The sequence below is a fragment of the Galeopterus variegatus genome, unplaced genomic scaffold (genome assembly GCF_000696425.1).
Source record: "Galeopterus variegatus unplaced genomic scaffold, G_variegatus-3.0.2 Scaffold101, whole genome shotgun sequence".
NCBI classification, from domain to species: domain Eukaryota; kingdom Metazoa; phylum Chordata; class Mammalia; order Dermoptera; family Cynocephalidae; genus Galeopterus; species Galeopterus variegatus.
The window spans coordinates 197,524-219,920 of NW_007726212.1; the positions used below are offsets into that span (position 1 = coordinate 197,524).

The 22,397-nt window shown below is 46.5% G+C and overlaps 1 protein-coding gene across 2 annotated transcripts in view; it reads right to left on the reverse strand.

Moving 5' to 3' along the window:
• The window catches only part of DPF3 (D4, zinc and double PHD fingers, family 3), a 202,692-nt gene that overhangs the window by 179,538 nt on the left and 757 nt on the right, over positions 1-22,397 (reverse strand). The gene's annotated exons all lie outside the window — the stretch shown is intronic.

Here is a 22,397-nt window from a genome sequence, read left to right on the forward strand (position 1 = left end):
GGACAATATCAGATGGGTGGGCAAGGAAGGCCCTTCCAAAGAGGGGCTTTTGCCATGATGAGGCAGACGACAGGGATGACAAGAAAAGTTCCTACTTCAAGGCTTCGATTTTCTTGGACAAGTCTGGGGCGATGTCATCTGCCGAGAACGAGGGGATGGAAAGAGTTTTCAGGTAAATGGAAAAATATTGGAATATTCCCTGCCATAGGGAAGAAATGGAAGGGGGTGAGAAGAGATACAATGGACCACGGAGATCTCACTGAGGGCTGAAACCATAAATGTGTAACGAGCCAATCGATGCAGAGCATATGCATATTTTACAAATATCATATATTGATGAAGATTTGTGTCCCTGCAGCTAGAGCGAAACCAGCACTAATACCCTCGTAGTGATCCGGAATCTCCATCCTTACTCGGTATGAGATGGGTTTGCTGGGGTGCTCATTTGATTTTAATTAAGTCTACTGGGCCGTGAGGGTTTTGATTACTTGGTTTAACCAGGCACATTCCCTCTGCCACCCCCTCCGCTACACCCCTGTCACTTCCGTGTGCGTTCCTGCCTCAGCCTCCTCCCCCAAGCCACCCTGCAAATTAATCACCCTCAACATCCATCCTGCCACACCTTAAATAACTCCCCAGCACCTATAGGATCACCACCTGACTTTTCCCACAGGTGTGTATAACCGGGCCCTTCATTACCTGTCCAGCCTTCTCTCTCCCAATGACCAGGCTGGCTGGTGTTCTCATGGTTCCTTTTTGAACCCAAACTTGTTCATATGCACATGCCTGGTCTTCCTCTACCAGCTGTGAGATCTTGGGCAAGTTTTGCTTAAACTCTTTGGTGTTTTCTCTTCTATAAAAAAAAGTTACTACTACCTGCATCATAGGGTTGTTAGGAGGATTACATGAGTCAATGTGTGTAAAGCTCATAGCACAGGGCTGTGGAGCAAAGTACAGGTGTGTTCAAGTGACAGTAGCTGGACTGAGAATGGTCACTGCTCTGAAAGGCTCCTGTGGAATGTTGTGGTTATCGCAGCATCCAGCACTCAGCCACACACACAGAAGACTTTGGATACAAGGCCATTGGTCCTATGTTCTACCTTCTGATTCACTTCTTGGTTTCCATTGCACTCTTCCTTGGGCTTATCTTAAAAGTCAACTTACATCTTATATAGTATTATAGTCTTCAACTTAGATTGGTATTCAACATACGTCTTGTCCCTCAGCTACACAGGAAGTTCCTGGAGAACAGAAATTGTATCCTCTACTTCTTGGTAACTATTATGGACTGAATTGAGTCCCCTCAAAGTTTGAAGTGTTGGAGGCTTGGTCCTCACTTTGAAAGTGCTAAGAGGGTGGGAAATTTTATTATGGTAATTAAAAGGTGGAGGCTTGAAGAGGTTATTAGATTGCAGGAGCACAGCATATAAATGGATTAACTTAGCACCCCCATAGCCACACACACATTGAAAGCGTCATTACATTTGTTGCTACATACACAGGGCTGGGAAGGACCGTGGTGCTGAAACTTCCCAGGTCATAAGAATTAGATCGCATGGCCTCACTCCCAGAGATCTTGATTCAGTGGGTCTAGGGTGAGGCTCAGGAATTGACCTGGTCACACAGGTGCCCCTCATGGCGGCCAGGGGAGCAGTTCGGAGGGCTTTCTCTTTGTTGTGCCATTTCTGCCATGTGAGACCCCTGGGTCACTGTTGCCATCACCAAGACCCTCTCCAGATATGTTCCCTGCACTGTGGACTTCCCAGACACAGTTCCCAAAACTGTAAGCAATAAATTTTGTTTTCTTTATAAACCACCCAGTTTCAGGTATTTATGTTATAAGCAACAGAAACAGTCTAATACAATAACCCACACAGTGTGAAGTACAGAGGCTTCCACCTTAGGAGGTGCTCCATGATTTCTGGTTGATGTGCTGTGCTGAGATTGGCTCCCCTCTTCAGATGGAAGGCTCCCGTCTCAACAGCTCCCTAACTTCTGCCCATCCCTCAAGGCTCCCTTAAACCCTGCCTCCCCCATGGAGCTGGCCAGTGAAATTGATTTCTTCCTTCCCTGAAATTCTAGGGTACTCATTGTCTGAACCACTGTTGTGTCATATGCTGACTTCAAGCCTTTAGACTTTTAGGAGAGGCAGACATAAGGGACATTAAGCATGTGGCCCATCTTGCTTCCACTGGTACTCACTCTGTTTTATAAGTGTATTCTTTTCTAGCCAGACCTTGAGACCTCCAGGCTACACCAGAGGTCTTTTTTAAAGAATGAAGCAAAGGCCGAGGTAGCCAAATACTGGTATATCAACCACTGGAGCTCTGGACAGCTTTGCATATGAGTTCTATCTCCTACAGCTCCATGCTAGAAAACACTAGAGCAAAAAAATGTCAAGAGACCTTCTGTGATGTGTAAGGGAGATGGGGCTGCACTACATGGGGGATCTGATCCACCTCTTATAGCTGTGTGAGGCCTGAGGGTTATTTCAGACCTTGCCAGGCCTCTGTTGTTGTGTCTAGACAGAGAGGGAGACCTCCAGTTAATAAAGTTGTTTCCTAGATCTATCATCCAAGCACTAGCTCTGCCTATGAGCTGTACTGTTGAGAGACAGATGAGTCAAAAGAACTCTCTCCCTCTGTAGTCAACAGCTGGTAGGGGTACTTTGAAAGCTTCTCTGTCCCCTCCGCCCATTCTCTGGACATAAAAACAAGAGCATCACAGGGCAAAGTCTGAACTGAAAAGATGCTGTCCCCATGACTATTGAAGTTGGGTGATGAATACATGGGGGTTCTTTATACTATTCTGTCTCCTTTAATATACATTTGATATCTTCTGTAATAAAAAGTTATAATAATAACACCAATAAACCCACCTGATCCACCCTTCCAGGTACTAACAGGATACCCACTTTCCGGATGGATCTCATTAGCCCCCATAGAGATACTGATCTTTCTTTTAAAGGAACTACATCTGGAAACTGTCAGAATTCAATGTTTTATAACATTGCGCCCTGGAGAAAAGAGGTGTGAAGAAAGAAGGGTAAAGTGGAGTCAGACATCTGGCTTTGAGCCCCATCCTCCCACCAACTGCATCACTTTGTAATTACATCAACTAGGATACCCAAGGGCCCAAATCCCTGGTCTCCTCAATTGCTGTGTTGCAAGGCCTATAGGAGACCACCTGTGCCCCGAAAGCACTTGGCACCTCCATAGCCCCACACACATTGAAAGCATCATTACATTTGTTGTTGCATATGCAGGGCTGGGAAGGACCGTGGTGCTCACACTTCCCAGGGCATAAGAATTAGATCGCATGGCCTCACTCCCAAGAGATCTTGATTCAGTGGGTCTAAGGTGAGGCTCAGGAATTGACCTGGTCACACAGGTGCCCCTCATGTAGGTAGTCCTCAGACAACACCTTGAGAAACCCAAAGGAATAGTTGCAGCAGGCAGCAGGGACTTGGGAGGAAAACAAATCTATCCACAGCACCAAAAACTTCCAAGGATGGACACAGGGTGTCCATTTATTTAAATTACCAAGTGGGTTTGGGAATGGTAGAAAGAGGGAAAGCTCTATTGTCAAAGCCTTCTCCACCTAATACATTGTCCCTCATGTATATGCTCATATCTCATTTTTATTTTCTAAATTTTACCCAGAAAAGCCTCCCCAGAGCTTACTCATCCTTTCTTTCCCAGGCTCCATCAGTAAATCCCCCTGTAGCCAGGGGGAAATTTTTAGAATGTGAATTGGATCAAGTCACTTACTAACTTAAATCTTTCCACAGCTGATCTTAGCATGAAATACACAATTCTTAAGTTTATCTATCAAGGCCCTGTGTGTTCTGGCCTCTTCTAGCCTCTTTTACCATATCATGAGCTGTGCTTTCCCTCCCTCTCTAGAACTGCAGCCACAGTGGCCTTTCTTGGGTCCTCCAACATGCCACAGGACCTTTGCACATACTGTTCCCCCTTCCTGGGATGAAATTTTTCCTCTTCAAATAAACTTTCCTTCAACACACTAGAGCAGAGCAGTTCCCCCTGCTATATTCTCTACGTCTTCTTGAACTTTTCAACATTATACAAATTCCACTTTTATTTATATGTTTATATGATTGCATGATTAATGTCTGTCTTCCCAACTGGACCGTAAATTCTGCAAAAATAGGATCCGTGTTGGTTTTGCTTACCATTGTGTATCCAGAGCCACAGTAGCTGGTACATTGTACGTACTCAACTAATACAGTTAGAGCATAATCGCCTAGTGCACTGTGGCCTGGGGAGACATGTGAATGGAGAAGAAAAGTGAGGCACAAGCTGGGGAAATTCATGATGCAAATGTTAGGCTAGCATGAGACAGCACACTTTCTCCTGGACATGAGAAACTGAAAATCTTCTCAATTGTCACAAGGATATTGGTCACTGGACACTACAAGATCTCATGCTCTCTTAAATAAGGGCATCTCTCTGGGACTATCCCCAGAGGACAATGAGAAAGTGGCTTACCTCTGGGGAATGCAGGGGCTGAAAAAGAGGATCAGGAGAGAGGACTGCCAACCTCCTCAATGCCCTGCTTGTTATCTCTCTGAAAATGTAGCTCTGTCCCTCACTATCAGGACTCAGAGAGGTGGGGAGGAGAAGGTCATGGACAGAAATGATCTTCCTCCCTCCTATCTGGAGCCACAAAAACAGTCAAACTCAGGTTATCTCTGAGCTTGCTTTCTTTCCCCAGAGATGAGTTTGGGGTAGGGCTGGCAGGAAGATTTTGAACAGTCAACTTAAAAAACAGGGTGTTTTTCTGCTTGGTTATCAGTAACATGCCCATTCAAGGGATGCAAAACAAGCTGAAGTTTAGATTCTCTGACTAGGCTATTGAGTCCCATTAATTACACCCCATGGAAAAAACTTTGGACAGTTAAAAATAACATCGGGGTCTGGTGTTTGGAAGATCTGGAGTTTGGAATGCCAGCTTGTCAAGCACGATCCCTGCCTACCAAAAGCGTGTGCTGGGAACTCATACACACACCAACCAGCACAGGAGGGTGGCCAATGAACAAGGTGCCTCAGCCTGTCACCTACCACCCTGACAGCAGTGTGTCAGGCTGACTCAGGAGATGAACATGCAGGCCAACCCTCAACCCTCACCCCTTTTGGTCTGAAGGACTTTCAAGCCCTTTTCTAGCTGTGGAAGGGCAGAGCTCATCCAGGCAAGAAGCATTGTCCTCCCCCTTGGATGTGGCAGCCATGAGTGGAGAATGGCATCATGCACCAGGAGTCCTGTCACATTAAAGTCACTTCACCTCTCTGTGTTCTGTTTCCACATCTGTGAAATACGGGCATCTTTGAAATTCTTATTCTTTCTTAGAAGGACCTAATATCAGCACCAATTAAATAGTATGCAATAATCTGGGCACCTGGAAAAGGATCCATGGAAAAATCTTTCTCAAAGTCTCTCTAGCACTTTGTTCTAAGTATAAAAAAGTAAATTAATAATAATAATGCCATACATTTCTACAACTTCTTTCTTCTAAGAAAATCAGAGCTTCTCCTACTTTTTTATCTCATTTTCCTTAAGATGCCAATATGGGGGGTGGGCAGGGAATCAGCTAGTCTGTCTTCCCATTTTACAGATGGAAAAACAAGGTCACTGCAAACATCTATTAAGAGGGTAATATGTGCCAACTCTTCTAAGCACTTTACATACATTAACTTATTTAATTCTTCCAGCAACCCTAGAAAGGGAGAAACTATCACTCCCACTTTACAGGTGAAGAAAATAAGGCACAGGGGTTAGAAATCCTGCCCAAGGTCATGGTGCTTGGATTTGAACCCAGACTCTCTGGTTCCAGAGCCTGCACCCAAGCCACATGTCACAGGGCAACTGCTCACCACACCCTTGCCGCCCCCACACACACCGAGGATGGAGAGTCTGCGCTTATAAAGAGTGCAAGACCCCCGAGGAACCCCAAGGACTTGTGTAACACCCCGCCTCCCCCTGAGAGCCAGCTCCCTGGGCCCAGGGCCTGCCTGCAGGAGGGAGCAGCCAGCATGCAGGTGGACAGCTGAATGGGTGCCTGGGTGGGAGAGAGGAAGTACCACCTTGCAAATAAACCACCTCAGCCCCCCAGGAGGAAACACACTGTTTTAAGAGACCTATATAGCCTTGTTCTCCCCTGTTCAAACCATGAAAACTGATTCTTAGGGTGCCAGGCTTTGAGCTACAAAGGTCAATGTTTATATTTTCCACCATGGGTTGGATTTGTACATTTTATTTATACCATTTATAGGTGGTGATGGTTAAAGAAAAGGGATAGTGACTAAAGCATAGAAAGGGAGGAAGACATTGGATGGGCTCTACCCAGCAAGTCTGCCCTCCTTAACAAATCCACCATCAGCTGGGCAGGGCTGCCCCATATCTGACAGGATTCATGGCTCCCACCAGTGCGGGCCCCATAGTGTATCCTCCTCACCTCTATACCGTCTGAGAGGTGCCCTGGAATGTACCCAGAACAGAGAACAAAAAAAACTGAGGACCAAGATTCAGTTCAGCCCCTCAGCGAGGGATAGTGACGGGAGGTGGACAATCCTCCTTGCTGGAGGACATGGGATGACACCCCCAACCTCTCCCCCTCACCTCTATACCGTATGAGAGGTGCCCTGGAATGCACCCAGAACAGAGAACAAAAAAAACTGAGGACCAAGATTCAGTTCAGCCCCTCAGCGAGGGACAGTGACGGGAGGTGGACAATCCTCCTTGCTGGAGGACATGGGATGACACCCCCAACCTCTCCTCTCTTTCTTTCCCCAAAGTGTTTGAGTACTTCCAGGAATTGGCTGCCAAACTGGGGCTCCACCTCAATCGGGAGCCCAGATGACTGCGTACTATTTAATTGATGCTGATATTGGGTATTCCGAGAAAGAACCACCTCAGACCAACCTGGCCCCAGGCGTATTTTCCATTTTTCCCTTGTGCTCATGGACCCTTCCACTCCCATCAAGCCAAAAGGGTCTGTTTGCTGTCCTCCACACATTCCTTCCTAACTGGCCTTATTTCCCCCAGAAAGGAAGAGGATTCTCTAAGGAATCACTCGAATACTTTCCAAATCTTTGTTCACTTCCGTTTCATGCCTAAAGTCCCCCAGCTTGACCCTCCACCGAGCCTGCTCAGACCCCACTCTCCTTCCAAACTCAGCTCCTCCCTGAAGCGCTCTCTGACATCCCAACCTCAGGACCCAGTGCTTTCTCCCTCCCGATTTCACAGATCCCTCACAGCCTGGACCCATCATCTAGTGCAGTATTCACCACCGTGGCAGCTCACCCACCCTGTTTCTTCTCCCACAGAGGCACCCTTTGCTGTACATAAGCTTTGTCCTTTTCCTCCTTCCCTTTACCCACTCCCATATCCATGAGATTGAGTGGGCCCTCCTTGGGGACAAAACCAGAAGACTCTTCCCTTCCTCTGTGCCCCTTCAATGCTTTTTGATCAAGATGCCAACCATGCGGGGAAGGAGAAAGGCATCAATGGGGAATGGATGAAGGGGATAAGGAGTCAGAAGGAAACCTAGGTTGGAGGTATGAACCCTGATATTCAGCATGAAGTGAATCATTCCTCCATGCAATGCTCAGAGGGTCTTGGGGTGGTTTAGCTCTGAGTCAAGAAATGCAATAAGAAGCAGAAAGCAAAAAAATAAAATAAAAGGTTCCTAGGGGGCTTTTTCTTCCTGAGGATTTAAAAGGCTACAGTAGAGCCTGGAGGAGAGATTCCAGGAGATGAGGCTGCCTGAGGCTGCAGGCTCTGGGTCTTAGAGAAATGTGCAGATGTTTTGGAACTTTCACATTACCCAGACCAGTTCATCTGGGTAGTAAAGGAGACAGACAATTGGGGCATCAATGGGCAATGATAAAGATTGTTCCATCAATCAGAGCTTCTTTGTTCTGTACTTCTCAGGAAACTGAACACATTCCAGGTAAGGGATAAGAATGAATCACCAGAGTAGGGTGATAACCTACAATATTATTGGGTTAGGGTCAGTTTGGCAGATCATAAAATACTAAAACGAGAGTCCTATTGCTCTAAGGATAGCAAGAGCTAGCTAAGTCTCGGAAAGGTTCTGAAATTCAGACTCACAAACTGGCCAGGCTCCATCTCTGCCCTGATGCTTGCTGGGATCGCCAGCCCCTGAGATGGCAAATAATGCCCCCTGGTGTGCTCTGGGCCAGGGAACTACAGGAACTTTCCAACTTTCATAGAACTCCATAGATCCGTACTCATCCCAGCTACCCTGTACACAACTGACCTAAAATTGAATGGCCCAAACCTGTTCCCCATCCCCCAGAGATTGTGTAATTAGATAAAATGAGAACAGAATATGTATAAGTATCTGTTATACTGGGATAGCTTCCCAGAAAGGAAATGAGCATCAGGAACTGGACAGCCCTGGGTGCACCTCTGTATGGAAGGGCTGTGTGCTGGAATGAGAGAGAGTTACCTTCAAGAGTAGGTGCCACTGTAATATGACCTTCCTAAAATGACAAATATTTCTCTACAATTCTATACAACAGCCTATATTTTGTGCACCATCGGCATTTTCTCTGACTTTCCATGCTGAAGGGTGTCTAGCAGACCAGGATCCTAACTAAAACTTGTCTCCAGGAATCAGTCTTCTCCTTGGGTCTACATCTTCCTCCTGACACAGAGCCAGGCCTCTCCAGGGTAGTGACTTCTAACAAATAGCCCCCAATGCAGAATGATTCGGAGTGTGGCAAAGCAATAAGAGGACATACAAAAGTTACAATGATAGATTGATATCTTTATCTCTCCCGATTTGAGAGATAAAGGTCCCTGCGTGATCACCAGGACATCCTTTTTGTTTCATTGTCAAGTGAAGTTATGTGCATTGTATATGGTTGGGCTACTGAGTCATAAGGAAAGTTATTATCTGACTAGGCATTGATACTGTGAAAGTATACAGTAGGCATTCTCTCAAAGAAGATGTATCTGAAAGCAGTGACTAGACTAAAGTCACTTCCAAAGCTCAATAGAACAGGCAGTGTACTCTCACTAGATCCCAACCTAGGTGAAACCTTTATAGTACTCTGCATCTTCTGGTCTTTTCCATGTTAAAAACCAAAAAAGGTCCCAGATATAAAGAAGGCTAAAGGAAATCCCATACACAGCTAAGCACATAGTAGGCACTGAATAAAAATATGGTTGATTTATCAGTGGCTATTCACAAGCCCTAGGTTACTTATTCCCTGAAAGAAAGCAAAGCAAAAAGCTTTGTCTTTACCTCCCAAGCCCAAAGGGGGAAAGCCAAGCTTTTTAGATCTACAAGGATGACATGATCAAGAAACAAAGGACCAGGATGAGTGGGGCTGCCTTGCGTCACAGCCCCACACCCTACATGCAAGCACGGCTAAGCCTGCATCTCCTTCCCAACACCTGAAACTGAAGAATCTAGGGCTGGCCAGATAGTGCAGCTGGTTAGAGCATGGTGCACCATGGTCCAGAGTTCCATTCCTGGACTGACCAGCCAACAAAAAAAAAAAAAGAAAGAAAGAAACTGAAATTGAAGAATCTTTGGGGAGGCATTCTGCTGCCTTTCTCAAACTCCTGCCATCAAGGGAGAGAATGCGAAATGCATCAACGCTAAAGGGCTAGAAGCACATTTAGGTGGGCAGAGCAGTGTGCCTGCCTGCTGACTTCATCAGCTCAGTCATTCCACACATATTTACTAAATGCCTGCTAGGCTAGATTCTAGTGATAGAGAGGCACAGGCAGCCACTGTCCCTGCCTTCCAGGGCCTTACATCTAGCTAACCACAGTCAAGTATTTCAATGGTTTTGACAGAAGAGTATGCTCAGCACTGTAGGGCCAAGGGCAGGTGTGGCCAATTCTACCTGAGGGTCAGCAAGGGCTTTACTGGGAGACAGGCCACTTGCACTGCCTGGAGATGAGTAGGCCTATGTGCACCAAGCACAACTGGGAGGGGGAGAGGGGGATGTGCTAGAGGACAATCAAACAGCTGCCTAGAGGAGCCACAAGCAGTTTGGTGAGACGACAGGGGCAAGTATGACCAGGGCTGTCTCTCCAAGTAGGGATACAAAGCTCACCCCATCTCTCATGCTGAGGTCCTTACCTTGGAGTCCTTGCACCTCTAGAGCATCCACAGACAGGTTCCCTGAGCTCTGTGGACCCATAAATTCATGTACAGGTATTTATACTTCTATGCATTTTTTCTGGGGAGATGATCCACAACTTTTGTAGGATTCTTGAAAGGGTTCATGATTGCCAAGGAAAGGTAAAGAAGAAACACCCAACAGGACACTGAGTAGCCTGAACACTAGACTGTGTTGGGGGAAGCCATGTTTTTCCCTCATCTCCTGCATGTAGCTTAGCCTGACATAGTCGATTTTCAGACCTCACAGACATAAAGGGATGAGAAGAGCATTCCAGTGCAAGGGGATGTGAAGAAATCACCATTTTCATCACCCAAACAAACATCAGTTTGTACTGACTGTGTGCCAGGCACTGGGCCAGATGTTAAAAACCAATATTTCTTTCCAGAAAGGCACATGGAAGAATATCTTAGCTTCCTGTTCCCAGAGCCAATATTACAAATCAAAGTCCCTAAATGTGGATACAAGTCACCAGGGCAATTCACTGCAATACCAATTAGGTTCCAGCTTTGGTTGGCAGTTGCCTAGCAATGGGTAAACCTGAAGACACATCACCAAACCAAGATGCCAAAAGGGCATTTGGTGAACAAGCTGGTCCTGAAAACTAGCCCCCATGTCCAACATCACTGGGGCTGATAAGGAAGAGGCAGACTTTGCAGCCAAAAGAAGGCTGGGAGGGGGTGCTGGGAGGACGTGTCGATGGTTGTGTGTTTTCCCATCTCTGGGAGGGGGCATGAAAAGAGGAACAGAGGGTTGAAAGAGAAGGCAGCCTCAGGTAAAGAAGGCCTTTGGTGCTACCTCACTCGCTGGGAGGACGTGTCGATGGTTGTGTGTTTTCCCATCTCTGGGAGGGGGCATGAAAAGGGGAACAGAGGGTTGAAAGAGAAGGCAGCCTCAGGTAAAGAAGGCCTTTGGTGCTACCTCACTCCCTCTCTCAGGCTGTACCTACAATTATTCTCCCAAGCAGTTACTGAGCAGATTCCAGCCATACCTAAAGACACATGAAGTGGCATGAAGACTCGACTGAACCTACATCTAGCCCTGCCCTAAAGCCATCATCCTGCAGCAGCTCCAAAAACCCCATTGAACTCTGTAAGGTTGGGCTGGGTGGAAAGACAGACCTCAAACTACTACTCACAGTGAAACCCAGGAAGCCATTTTCTAACCACCTCTCCAGGGCAGCTCACTCCCTTGCAGAGGGAGTAAGCACAAAAGAGGCAGAGACCTCACTTTCTAAAATACAGAATTTTTCTTTTTTTTTTTGTTTTTGTTTTGTTTTTAAGTGAAAAGCTCAGAAACTCCTTCAGCTAAGAGTCAGGTGAGATACTCCCTTACAGAGGGAGTAAGCACAAAAGAGGCAGAGACCTCACTTTCTAAAATACAGAATTTTTCTTTTTTTTTTGTTTTTGTTTTGTTTTTAAGTGAAAAGCTCAGAAACTCCTTCAGCTAAGAGTCAGGTGAGACTGGAGTCCTAAGACAAAGTTTCCTATCCAAACCCTCACCCTGGCCAATACGGGGCACCTCTCCCTGTGCAGACAGTGGGAAGCTGGGGAAGACAGCCTTCTCTGGAACCCATGCTCCCTTCTCCTGAAAGGTCTTGGGGGTAACAGGGGGAAGGGAAGGGGCAAATCAATATATCAATCTGGAAGCGATTCAGGAAGAACAAATGCAGAAGTCAAACAACAACAAATAAGGCGGATATAAATTCAGATAAAATATTAAAATCATTAAAGGACTGCTGCTCCCTGAAGATTGGGAAAAAATGAAGAGAGTTAATTAAAAGCAATCTCCATGCACTGCTGAGCCGGCCCCGATAAATAAACAGCTGGGGCTGCGTGGAGGGCAGTCCGGGGGCTTCAGGAGGGGTGGGCTGGCCGGGGGAGGGGGCCTGCCAGAGACGGCTGTGATGGCAAATTGAACACAGTGACTTAAGTTTCATGTTTTATTAAATATTTTATGACCACTGAATAAAGTTGTTCTTGGGAGAGGGGGAAAATGATCAGCCGGGTGAATGCAGGGGAAGATAAAGACAAAGGTATTGTTTGTTTGATTTGAAACATACTTGGTACTGTGGTGTCAGCGCATCTGATATTGCCCCCAAATGCAGAGGCTTTTGTTTCTTTCTGTCTACCTGATCTGCAAAGGTAGATGCATCTTCTTCTTCTAAAATCTCTCTACAAAAGCTTGGGTTATGTTTGTTTGGGGGGACTGGAGTAGGCAGTACAACATCAGGTCAAGGAATAGAGGGGAAGAGGAGATTGAAAAGACCTTCAAAATTCTCACTGCTGATCCAAGCCAGACTTTTAGTTCAAAACTAAATGGTCACGGGGCCGGCCCGTGGCTCACTCGGGAGAGTGCGGTGCTGATAACACCAAGGCCGTGGGTTCGGATCCCATATAGGGATGGCCGGTTGGCTCACTGGCTGAGCGTGGTGCTGACAACACCAAGTCAAGGGTTAAGATCCCCTTACCGGTCATCTTTTAAAAAAAAAAAACTAAATGGTCAGCAGAAAAGGTGGGAACGCTTTTTCTTTTCTTTCTTTCTTTACTTCCTTCCTTCCTCCTTTTTTTCTGCAGATAAAGTTCTTGGTTCTTATTTTAAACAAAAGAAGCACAGAATTTTCGGCCCAATCTAAGTCAAAACCTGGCCATTTTAGAAGTGTTAGAAGAAGTTTTGCTTAAGTCTCATAATTTACACACCAGCTTTTGTGCATTCTCTGATGGATTTTGCAACCCCATCTTCCTCCTTTCGGCCCAATCTAAGTCAAAACCTGGCCATTTTAGAAGTGTTAGTAGAAGAACGGGCCCTTCTCTATTCTAAGAGAAACCCTCCAATTCTTCCTTGATGAAAATATAATCAAGAGAAATGATGGGGGGAAGTGTTTTTTCTCCTCTGTAAAATTGGGATTGGAAAGGGAGTGTGTGCATGGGGAAACATAAGGAATTATGCATTTGGATATGCATTTTAATTAGGTGGACAGAAGCAGCCGCCTGTTAATTTTTCTTGCTTGTTTCCACTTAGCATTCATCACAGGCAGAGCCACCACAGAGTGCTCCCACGATAATAGATGGTTCTGCATTGGTTAAGTCCTCAGGGAAAATAATTAGCAGGAGAGAATATATTCTCTCCACTCCCCCTGCTCCATCTACCCTGCCCTCCCCCCATCTCCAGCACCACATTGCCTCCCCTCTCTCCACCCCCCCAACTGACAGTGGTTTCCCTAGGAGAGGCCTAGGGGAGCAGTCAGGCTCCTGGTTTACGAGTACTTTGCCAAAGAACAAGGGTCTAGAAGGAGAAACAGACAGACCAGAGAATTTTCTTGGAGTGGAAGTTCCTAGAGGCAGGGAATTCTGAGGGACAGGCTGGCAACCATGGTGGCCAGAACAGGGTAACAAAAGCTCCAAGGAGGCTGAGACAGTTCTCACTGAGCTCAACTGGCAGCAAACAAAAATGTAAAGGTTGTCAGTTGAGGGTAATGGGAGTAGGGATGAAATTTTTGCTTAATTTGCCCTTAGAAAGTGAAGGAAAGTTGTAGCTTTGCAGCAAGACTGAATCTGAAGCATTTCTAAGGTTGGTAACCAAGACATATCTCTGTAATTCTGAGATCTGAACCCCACCGTGAGGCTCTCCATAGTCTACTAAAGAATCCATTCTTGTTGCTGGCCTATGTCAATGGCTCCCAGTCCTTGTTCACTAGCAGATCTAAGCTCCAGTCCCACCTTTACCCCTTCTTTCTCTCTTCCTAGTTTGAAGGAGAGTCTGAGACTAGAGAAGACCCAAGCCCAACTTCCCAGGAAAGCACTCTTCTCTGCCCACTGAGTCTCCACTTCCTCTGATTTTGTGGGTGGACTCGATTCCGGGCTGGTGATGGGAAGTGAGGGCTTCCCTTGAGCTCATACTCTCACCTATTTCAAATCCAGACAATGGGAAAATCCCACTGAGATCCCAGGGCTGTTTACACATGGCTAGATGAGTAAGGCTTTGCATTTCCTGAGAAACAATGATCAGACATGATGTGCAATGCCAGAAACATTTCATTTATTCTAGTTTTAACATTTAAAATGTTTAATAGATTAGGTATTGTTGACTCTCTGAGAAGACCTCAGTCAGCTACAGAAAACTTTTTCATTCTCCTAGTAACACCTCACATTTGCAGTTCCTACCTTCTGAAATGTTTTGTCATTTGGGGCCATTGTGGGATAAGCAGGGCTGGGCACAGGGGGTGGGAGAAGGGAGATACAAGCCCTTCTTACTGTATGAAAAGATGGGCCTAGTCTGGCTAGTTAGCTCAGTTGGTTAGAGCGTGGTGCTGATAACATCAAGGTCCAGGGTTTGATCCCTGTATGGGCCAACCACCAAGAAACAAAAAAGGCAGGCTGACTTGCTAACCCTTGACTCTCAAGTCATCCTGTCATCCTAGTGCTCCCTCCACCCCCTGTTGTCATACAGCACAGCTACATCTGCCTAGGGAACCTTCACTCCAAGCCTTACCAGGCAACTACTACTGCTACAGCCCCTGGAACCCCCCAAACCCAAACAGTGAACCCCCACAAGGAGTCCCTGCCCTCAAGGGAATGGGGTACAAGGCGAATGCAAACCTTGTGGCTGGGGATGGGAGAGGTGAGTCTCTGGGTTCCCAGTTCACAGTGCGTGAACCCCCACAAGGAGTCCCTGCCCTCAAGGGAATGGGGTACAAGGGGAATGCAAACCTTGTGGCTGGGGATGGGAGAGGTGAGTCTCTGGGTTCCCAGTTCACAGTGCATTTGCCCCCAAAAACATTGATATGCCTATGGAGGGGGAGGTGAAGAGGTTGAATTCTATAATACTATCAGTATTTTCTGTAAAGTTTCTAAGGTGTGGGTTGCCTGTACTATCTAGAAATGTAGCCCCTAAATTTTAAAGAGTCCAAATATGAAGGAGACCTAGCCATATACTCAAACAGATATTTGTACACCAATGGTCATAGCAGCATTAGTCACAATAGCCAAAAGGTGGAAACAACACAAGTGTCCATCAGCAGATAAATGGATAAACAAAATGTGGTATATACATACAATGGCCTTAAAAAGGAATGGAGTTCTGACACATGTTATAACATGGATGAGACTTGAAGACGTTATGCTAAGTGAAATAAGCCAGACACAAAAGGACAAATATTATATGATTCCACTTATATGAGGTGCTTATAATAGGCAAATGTATAAAGACAGAAAATGAAACAGTGGTTACTGGGGGCTGTGGGAAGCAGGGAATGGGGAAATTACTGTTTAATGGGCATAGAGTTTCTGTTTGAGATGATGAAAACATTCTGGAAATGGATAGTGGTTATGGTTGTACAACATTACAAATGTTTAATGCCACTGAATTGCACACATAAAAATAACTAAAATGGTACACTGTATATTATGTGTATTTTACCATGATAAAAAATATTAAGGAGATGCCTCTCTCTGTTGGAGGTCAGGGTGACCACTTTGCTTTTCTTTTGTTTTGCTTAAGTCTCATAATTTACACACCAGCTTTTGTGCATTCTCTGATGGATTTTGCAACCCCATCTTCCTCCTTTAGGCTTGCAGAAAATTGCCAAAGGACCTTTTGACCAAGGAAAAGCCTGATAACAATGGCCCAGTGGAATCTGGGATGCTTGGAGGCATGTAACTAAAGGGGAGGCAACGAATTCCGATCTAGACACTAATACCTACCCAGATGCGGGCCAGCCCCTGTGTGTCTGCTGGGCACCTTCTTTTCCTCAGTGGTCACACAGGGTACACCAGAGGAAGCTCAGTGAGACATCAGTACAGATCCACTTACTTTAGCTCACTAAACATTTAGGTACCTGAGGCTGTCCCAGTTGAAGTGAAATAAGCACTTTATTTTCACATTAATTGGAATGCATGGCATGGTAGAGCAGGAGACCAGACGGAGTGTAGATAAATAAAATCCAGAGGATTGGCTGAAGGCTTGGTTCCCCTTCTTCTTTCAAACACTTTTTTAAAAAGAAAAAGGGGAAAGAAGATAGATGTTCTCAGTAATCCCAGTCTTTCAAAAACTTTATCTGAGGGCCGGCCCAGTGGCGCACTGCTACAGTGCGCCACTTGGGAGTGCGGTGGCGCTCCCGCCGAGGGTTCGGATCCCACATACAGACCGGCCGCTCACTGGCTGAGCGAGGTGCGGGCGCAACACCGAGGGTTGCGATCCCGTTGCCGGTCACGAAAAAAGACAAAAAGGAAAAAAAAAAAACTTTATCTGAGTGCTTATAAACATCAAAATAGGCCAATTGGTCTTCCTGCTCCTCTTTCCTCTCTCCTAAGCCTCTGGTTGGGGTGCTAATGAGCAGAAAAACACTCAAAGAAAGGAAAAGCCCAAGTTCTAAATGACCCACAATCTCATCCTCAGCCTTAGTCCCTGAGAAGGAATAGGAAGCTCCATTCAGGTTAGAACCCCAAATTGGAGCCCTATGTGGCAAGACTTGACCAGAGGATAAGAAACTGCAGAAAAGTCTCCCAGTCTTACAACCCCTCTTTAGTGCCACACTTTAAAAACAAGAAAGAATCAGAACTTTGGCCCCTAGCTGTGCTCCCTGTTCTAATCAACCATAGTAAGAGCCAGGAAGTTGTTGACTTGAAAGGAATTTTGGCAATCAAGGTGCATCATCCTCATCTTAAAGACAAGAAATACACAGCTCAAAGAAGTTACATGTCCAAGATCACATAGTTAGTTGGTAGTGGGGCTGGGAGCAGAGCTCAAGAATCTGGATTCCTCTTCCAGAGCTTTCTCTCCTGCATTATTACCCTGAAGTCACCAAAGCTACAAAAGACCAGCCTCTGTGAGAAATAAACACAGAAGGGGGACAGAGTTTGAGACTGCTCCACGCCAATGGCAGGTGAAAATTTGGGGACAGGAAAAACTTTCTAGTGGAGCTTCCAATTGCAGACAATACAAACAACAGATTTTCAAGGTGAATAACAACAACAAGAACTCATCACTTCACAGCAACCTGAGATGACCACAGTCCCTGGATTCAGGGAAGGAGGAGAGGGTGCAAAAGGGGGATTAGACATGTGTCATTATTGTTCCCCAGGCTCAGAATCAAGGCCTGGGTGGTGGAGGACTCAATGTGGGCTATTTGAACCCCATTATTAGGAGCTCTGAGCCTAATCCCCTCGCCCCTCCCTGCTTCCACACTTAGGCCCTAAATCTTAACCTCCTCAAGGCTTCTCTCTCCTCCCTTGCCATCGCCCACCCCCTCACTACTACTATTCACAAACATACAACCTAGAAAGTCTCCACGATCTGCTCTTCTTTCCCACCCCCACCCAACACCTCCTAACCGCTGCTTAAAAACTCTGATGCAAATCACAGGCTTCAAAAACCTTCTCCCAGTGACAGTTTTACGAGGCTAGCTCCATTCATCCATATGGTTTGACAGACTGTGAAACACCAGTAACCGGACCAATAAGAAAAACAAATTACAAAAATCCTGCAACACCTCCTCTCTCTCCAGTCACTCACACAAAACTTTGGAACTTGGAGTGGATCATAATATCATCTCTCTTGCACTTAAACAATAATCTTTTCAGACTTCCAGGCCACACAGTGGTTTTATCCACTCATCCATCCTCCCTCTGCACCCCACCCCCAGGCCACTCTTTATCTTTCTTTTTAAATACCTTTACATTTAAAGACTATTTAAGACTAGGGTCATGCTTACATAAGACCTCATGGCTGTGTAAAAAATATTTCAGTGATTGTGGGATTTTTTTGGCCAGAGGTTTGCCACATTTGGCTACATTTCTGTCTTCTAGTCACTTTGAAAACACTCAAAAACCACAAAACTTACTTTGCAGAGGTTGGGATAATAAACAGGCCTGGATTCTGGTGTCTTTCTATGACCCAGCCTTCCCACCCCCCAACAAGCAGCATGGCTGCATTTTGAAAACAGAAACACGGGCCTCAGTTTCCATTCTTTTTCTGGGGCATGCTCAAAACAAAACATGCTGACCATGATATTTTGGTTTTCTACACTGATCTGAGCAGACTGCTCTGAAACAGCTTTAGACATTATAGTCCTTCTCAGATGTATCCAAATCCAGCTACCTGCATGATTCCAAAAACACAAAGGATGAGAAGTCTCCAACTAAGTTGTCTCTGAATTCCAGCCCACCTTATGGGTCTGAGCAGCTCCTGTTCCACTGGCAATCTCGGATATCTCCGGGAGGTCTGCAGGCCAGGCTATTTTCAGAGGTTTACCCTGTGACAATGCCTCCACTTGGGGTCTGGCAAAAATTAACATCCTTTATGGGTATCTCATCAAAACCAGACATTCATCTCACTGAAAAATAATGTGTGCTAATGAAGATTGGAGAACTTAGGGCTTTTTTACAGTGGCAACCAGAAGCAGATGGAGAAGGTGGTTGTTATGCATATGTTGGCTTAAAATGTCCAAGGGTCCTTTTTCATAAGGGGCTAAAATAATGTCCATAAAAGGCTGCAAGTTCACAAAGTCCCAACCCCAATACTCTCCACTTAGTACCTATCCACATCCCCCCTCCCCAACGGAAAGAGTTGAAGAGCTGAGAGGAGATTAGAACCAGGAATGTGCCCCCCCTACCCCTTCCTCTCTGATGTCTGAGTGCCACAGCAATAGTGAAGTCTGGCTTCTAACTTTCACATGCACAAAACCACTTTAGATTAGAATACACTGTATCCAGATCACAGAATGTGTAAAGAGATGAAGATCTGAGATCCATCTATATACATGACCTGCTGTTTGACCTTATTGTGTTCTTAATAATGAAACAGGGATATAAACACATACCTCCAAGCAAGGGTAACTTCCTACAAAAGAAAGTTTCAGTATAAGTATGTATATGTATCTTCACAGTTATAAGCATGACAAAATAAATTGCTAATCTCATTCTTTATTAATAAATAGTAACTTGAGGTAAAGCCTGTTGGTTTATATGAAATAATTAAATAATAACAACAGTTATTCTTTTCTAAGTAGGCAGTTATAATAATAGATACATATGTGCATAATCAAGTCTGGCAGAAGGTGGCAGGCATTCCCAGTTAAGTGCATACAAAACCAGGGTTTTGATAACTTAATAAAAGAGTAAATTGTTTAAAGCGCAAATTGCAGATATGGGGGAAGGTGGCTTACCTGAACTACAATATTAAGATTAGAATTTATATTAAAAGCTTGTTTCCCAAGTGTGCAGATATCAACCAGAATACAATATGTAATATGACTAGCTTACAGACAGACCTTTATCAAATCCATATTTGTTACCTACATGTATTTACTTCACTGCATGGCCTTTATCTTGCTTGAATATATAAGAAATGAGGATTACTCTCATGCATCTTCGCTCAGACAATGTAGCTGCTAAATTAAATAATGTGTAATACACATTTACACTTCATACATGTCCATCAGTGCTTTTAAATTCTATTTGTCCAGATGTGACTGCTTGGTTGTGGGGCCACCTGCTGCGTCCCCTTTGTGATCTGATCAGTCCAGGCGGCTCCAGTTTCTGCCTCTAACACCCTGTTGGGCAGTAATAAGATGTTAAAGGCGACAACAGAGAGAGAAGCCAGGCTGTCAGCTTCAGAGAGGAAGGGGGTGAACAAGGGGGTACAAGGAGGAAGAAGAAAGGGAGTTGAGGGGAGATCAAAGACAGGGAGGAAGAAAGCCAAACTGCTAAGAGAGGAGATGTGGCTTCATGAGATTGGGGCCTAAGGAAGACCCCAAAGCAATGAGATTCAAATTGTGCCAGCCAGTTACCCCAGCTAATTGAATTATTGAATATTCCATGTGGAAAAAGCTGGTATAGTGAAAAAGGGTCCATACTCAGAGTGGGCAGAGCCTACATAGGTGTTTCGTGAAACCTGAGCTTTCTTCCCAGCGCGTTAACTACTACCACTTTATCCCCCAATCCTAGTGGAAACCTTTGTGAAACCAGTTTCTGTAGGGGGCGTCCTGGTGTTGGCTTTTTTTTTTTTTTAAAGGATGGGGAGAGAGACTCACAACGCACACAGAGAAAATGCTAATGTCGTTCAGCTCCGTTTCATTGTCAGGAGGGACACATGAGGATAAAAACATAGCTCTCTAAACCATTCTCCCCGCATCCCCTCCTCCCTGCACCACCATCCATCCCTTCGGCTTGATGAGTCTCTGTGCTTTGTTCTAATTTATCCCATGCATAATTTATTCACGTGTGTATTGCTTCTTGATCAGCAACTTTTAAAAACAAATGAAATATGTTTTATTAAACAAGTTATTTTTTTAAAAATAAAGGCAGATGGTTTCCGTATTCCAATAACAACGCCTGTGCTCCTGCATTAGGAGTTTAAAAACCGTCCAGGGCGCAAGAGAATCGGTTTGGTCGAGGGTATTGTTTACACCCCACAACTCCAGGGAAAGGGTTTGCGATGCAAAAAGGAACGGCTAATTATAAGTGACCACTCAACTCCTACGTAGAAAAAGCAGGTAGGGGTGTTGTGTGTATGCCGTGTGTGCGTGTGTGTGGCGACAGAATTACAAATAAATCACATTGCAACTGTTTCTAATTATACTATGTACAAGTATAATTCAAAACTAATTCCACTAACCAGCCGGGATTCGGCCACTCTCTTCCCTCTTCTCCGTCCCTGCCCCCACTCCTAGCCCCACCCTAGATAGACGCCCTCCCCGAGCACACATCCTTCTGTGGTCCAAAAAAACTGGAATGAGCAGGGGAACCCTGGAGCTGCGAGATACCGCGCCCGCCCTCGCGCTCCCGGGTAACAGGGCTAAGGCTTTCCCAGTAGGAAACAAACCCGGCGCACATGTGAAATAGATTTCTCTAACTTGAGTTTACCAGGTGGCATAAGCCCTGCTAACGTGATTTCGGCTGGAAATGGGGAAACTGCAAATCAGCTGCGGGTTCAGTAGAAACTCACAGCATCAGCGGTGTGGCGGCGCCAATAACCCGGAGCAAGGATGCGGCGAAGTTACGCCCATTTATTCTGCCATAAAACATTTTCTTTCTCAGGTGAAACGCCGTGGCATTCAGGTGAAGTATACGTCCGAGCTTCCGAGCGAGAACTGAACCCGGGAGCTCCTCTTCGATCAGCCTCAGCTCGCAATGTCCTCTTGAGGGTAGCTTTAATATTACATGTGTGTTTAAAACTCCGAGACCTGGGACATTCCTGCCCCTGTTTCTTTTTACTGGCGAGCGATCAGCTGGTGCAAACACGTCCGGTTCTCCCTGCGCGTTCCTTTGCGTTAGGAGCCCCCGCTACCGCCCCCCGGTGCGCGCCCGTGTTCAACTCCAGGAGGAGCCTGGGCTGAGGGTGCGGGTGCGCGGAGTTGACAGACCCAGGGTCGACATCTGCCGCGCACGGGGGAGAATCCGGCACGAAGCGTCTCCCACCCGCACCTCCCCCTCCCCTCGTCGGCGGCTTCCAGCCGGGCGGGGAAGTCCTGGTCGAAAGAGCGCGGACCCCGAGCCCACGTCGCGCCGCGATACGGAGGGAGCCACCCTCTCCCAACATCACTGCCAACGTACCCCTTTTAAAGCGACACTAGTTTTCTGGGGCCACCCCAGGCTCTGCGATCGCGAGCGGACTTGGCGGCTTAACAGTTCCACCGACTGGAAGGAAGGAAGCCAGGATGAAAATGAGGAGGAAGGCAGGCAGGAATTGGTTATCGGACCCGGGGACTGGCCCCCGCGAGTCCTGGCCCAGCCGCCCCCCTCTGTCCCGGATCTGGGCGTCCGCTCAAAGTCTCCCCGAGGCGGCCAGAGGCACCTGCCCCTCGCCCGGGCCGGGAGCCCCACACCGCCTCTCCGCCCGCCTCGGCTTTCCACGCAGAGGAGGCGACAACACCATTCATAAGACCTGCAGCTTTCCTGCCTCCCAGTCCACCCCAAGTTGGTCCGGGTCGTTAGTGTGCTATCTCCAGTTCGCCCACAAACACACGCAGACACAGCGGCGACCGCCCGGAGCGCCTTCATGATCCGGGGACTGCCGGGGTAGGAGAGCCCCGGGCAACCACCCGGGCCCTCGGGCTCCCGGGACTCGCGGCTGCCCCCGCGGTCCTCCCAACTCCGGAAGGTTTGCACAAACTCCCCGAGAGCGATCGGAAGGCGGAGAGCGCCCTGCAAACTCCGGGGCCGCCGCGGTCTGTCCGCTTGCCCCGGCGGACGTAGCCGCGGGGCGGGGGCCGCGGGC